Genomic DNA, 4225 nt, shown 5'->3' on the forward strand with positions numbered 1-4225 from the left:
ATAGATAACTGATAACTGAAACAGGATACAGAAGAAAAATAAGGCATTAACAAAAAAAGAATAATATAGAATTCGTATTTAACATCGATGTACTTTTTTTTTTCATATTCTGTAATGTCAATAATTTTCAGATGATCCTTTAAATAAGACGTCACAAACACCAACCAACCATAGATATTGAAAGTGACTATCAAAGCGCAGCCGCATCCTTATCGACTGAGGTTCCGAACATAACGCACACGACCGTCCTCCGTACTCCAACGCTGGTGTTCCGATGCACATACGAAACGCAGGCGCCCTTTTAATGCTTCGTAGACATCTTGAGTTTCGTTGCAACTGTGCTTAAATTGTTTACTATAGAACATAAAACTACCACACAAGCAACTGCATCAAGAAGCCGTTGGGTTTCAGAATTTTCTGAAAACGGCCAGTAGAAACGGGCATATATTGACAAATCGATTTTCAAATGCTGAAAAATTCATACCCCATTTTCTTTTGGGGTTTCTCATTAAATAATAAGACCATTTTTAACTATTCAATTTTTTGGTAACACATGTATATCAATTAGTTCTTTTTGACATTAACATTATATACAGTATTACTAAATGCAGTACCATAGTCGGTAACATTTTATCACTGCAATGCATATGAAACTATTGCTAGAATGTGATAGCCAAATAATCCAACACAGTCATTTGAATTCAATTTTTATTTTAATTGATCTAATTTTAATACATTTTTCATCATTTTACGATATTTATGCAGTGAGGTAATCATGTTCGTTTAAATAAACAAACAGATCTTTCCTACCGTTAAATCTTGAAAAAGTTGAAACACTCTTGCTATCAAATGACATCATCATGCCGAGCGAGTTGGATTATTTGGTGCACATAATGTATGCGCCGAGCTAATATTTAAATGTACAATATCGTGTTCCGTACGAATTGATCAAGAAAGAAAAGAGAATTCTCACTACGTTGTTTCAATGCTCTCATCATTGTTGTAACGCTCCCATAATGCTTTATCAAAATGCACAATCAACTCTGCACAATTTCATTTTATTGTTTTATTGAAGTTACTTTCACTTTATTTATTTCACATTTTAAAAAATCATAGCGAAACAACATGAGAAGCACTATATGTCACTATATGTCTTTTCTGATAATCAACATAAATTTTATAAGTAGCCCTTTCCACATTGAATTACGTCAAAAAAAATTCGCAGAAGTATAAGTGATTTCCATCGATATACAAAACTGTTTATAAGCCCTACACATTATTAAATCGCACGGATCATAAAATTATTATTAACGAGCTTTGGCGCTAGCAATCAACTCACCTTTTGTTATATTCGTACATTGAATTGTTTTCTTATCCAACCATCCTGTCGTTGTTGTGTGGCACAATTATTTCTTACAATGCAGTCGAAAAACAAAAACTAATGAATTTTCAATTGCCGAAGCAAAACAAATGGTGTACATTACTCTTATGCTATTACTTAAGTCACACATCTACTTCAATTTATTCTTGATGAACCAAAATCATCCACTTTTTTATACGTTAAAATACACTCACCACAACGCAGTACACCACAGGTATGAATGTAAACACTAAAATTCAAATCAAATTTTTAATAAAAAGAATCTCAAGTCACGATTTTGTCACCATTATTACTTATATGTACACAAGGCAACTAATGCATCCCGGTTTGATTTCAATAAAAAAAAACAATAACTCAACAGCACTTTTCAACAGTACATTTTTTCTTCTAAATCAACCGCTTCACGTCTGTTCTGTCGTAAACGTGAAAGAATACCCAACGTATCATAATAATCAGAAATTATTTGATTGATGGTAGATATAAACCACAGAACATGTATTTAAAATAGCAAAAACCACATCAGATCCGACGAAACTTGATAAAGCATACTGTGAAGGCAACAAATTAATACACAAATCAAACATCACTACGACGATCACTGTTGGTGTTAAAGTTTTACTCCATGGAAACTGTTTTAAAATATTACGGGGCTGCGTTGCGCTACCAGCAATGGCCCGAAAAGACAGGTTGTCCAAACATTCTCGTCGGCTCTCCAAGGACTTTCCATCGCACTTCAAGCCCACGATACTTTGTCTTCCTGCTGGTCACACAATTCCACCGCTCACAGCAGCAGGCTAGCTCTACTAGCATACCATGTCTACCAAACTACACGTAGACACACACACAGCCACAATCGAAATGCGTAGGGTAAGCCATTTTGCCCGGAGGTGTAAATACACTTATACAACGCGTATCTTATTCCAGCTCGTATAAATCGTCGAACACAACTTAGTTTGCTAAAAAGATGGTGGGAAACGTCAAACAATGCTTATTTTAATCGAGCAAACTGAAATCATGAACAACGTACTGCACGCACCCACTCGAAGTGCACTTGCTATTACATACACACTTGTAAAGATCAGTTGATACGTATCCTTATGATATTTTATAACCTTTCAAAATATTCTTGCTGTTGCACCGGCTGCTGCGAGCAAAAAACCGTAAAGGCATTTAGCTCTTTTTTTCTTTCTTTCTTTCTCTTTCTCTGTTTCGCACGCTTTGCATTCCCTCTGCCAATACCAACGCACTTTATGAACACACACACACATACACATACAGCTTTGCACACGCAAGCACGCATTAAATAGCATGCGCGCAGAATCGAAAAACCCCGACTACTGTTCAAAATAGATCCTAGACAAATTCCAGAAAAGCTAACAATAACAATAGAAAAATCACTGAGCCGGACGATTTTCTGTTCTTCGAACGAATATTCATTCCGAAGGAAGAAATGATTGACAGATGCGTGAGTTGGCTGTAGTACATTCGTCCACTCTAGGTCTCTAGGCTAACCACTTTTATTTTGAGGTGAAAATTGATGGAACACCGCAAAACATATTCACTGTTTGTTACACAAATCTGCAGCTTCATATGCACCTTTAAAATGTTAACTGGTTGAATGACCAGTCAATTCCAGTTATAATACTGTTGCAAAAATATCCAACGGCCAACATACATGCTAACTGTTCCATTAGCTATATATAACTGAGTACCAGCTTCTCTCAGCGATACGATAGCCCTAAGAAGAACTCCCTAGTCATGAGTTTCGCTCCATAGGTTTTACGCTCTCTCAATGAGCTCATATACAGGGTTGGATGCTCTTCAGCTACCTCCAGAATATTTTAAGAAAAATTATTCATTGATATAATAGCAGTGCTAATGGTTAAAAACAAATAATCGATGCATTACAGTATTCTTATTGATATATGAACTATATCATATTGGATGATATTATATATTAATTATAATTATAATTATATATATATATACATATATATATATATATATATATATATATATATATATATATATATATATATATATATATATATATATATATATATATATATATATATATATATATACTATGTTGCCGTTGTGCAACGTAGACAAGGATTTTTTATTTGAAACATAATATAACACGGAAATGCCACTTCTTAACAGCGCGATTGCCGGAACCCTTCGAATTCGTTCGAATTTCATCCAGACCAAGGGAGAAATGAAAGAGCTATTACAAAATTAGCTTTGCTATCTAGCTAACGTCGTAGGCGCACAGGTGTTTTTGAACCAGCCTAGTAAACAAAGCTCCAAAACATGAACAACAAAGTGTTTAAAAAAATTGTCTAGTATCGATTATCGTTTCAGGGAAACTATGCATACATCAAACTCAACAGATGTTGATAGACGAGTGCCTTAGACTAGTTTCGGAGATCATTGATGCGATCTACAGTTTAAATGCATTAGTTGGTAAATCACAGAAAAATATAAGTTTTTATTTTGCTACTCTTTTCTATTGCATGCAAAACTAAAGATCTCCTACACATATGTTCAATTGCATGCAAAACTAAAGATCTCCTACATCGTATGTTTACAATCTAATTATGTTCCACCTAAATCAAATTTGGATATTAACATCCGGCTTATAAATTTTGGCATTCGGTTTGCAGAAGCTGATTACTTTCATTTTTTTTTTGAAGCACTTTTTCTACAAAATTTTAATCAGGAACTACTGTTCATCACACGATCAAATTGAGATAAAATGAATTCCAGCATTGTCCTTGCAAAAATTAACCTTGTGAGCGATGCGAAGGGAGAACTTTTGTCTCTACGCACTTTTCTCTCTTA

The 4225-nt window shown here is 34.4% G+C and overlaps 1 protein-coding gene across 1 annotated transcript in view; it reads right to left on the bottom strand.

Moving 5' to 3' along the window:
* LOC128721969 (uncharacterized) overlaps window positions 1-1351 on the bottom strand; it is a 30781-nt gene extending 29430 nt beyond the window's left edge. The window contains exon 1 of the mRNA XM_053815779.1: window positions 1340-1351. The gene's annotated coding sequence lies outside the window, so the exon portion shown is untranslated. The remainder of the gene's footprint in view (window positions 1-1339) is intronic.
* Window positions 1352-4225: the final 2874 nt, after the last annotated feature.

The sequence above is a fragment of the Anopheles nili genome, chromosome 2, assembly GCF_943737925.1.
Source record: "Anopheles nili chromosome 2, idAnoNiliSN_F5_01, whole genome shotgun sequence".
NCBI classification, from domain to species: Eukaryota; Metazoa; Arthropoda; class Insecta; order Diptera; family Culicidae; genus Anopheles; species Anopheles nili.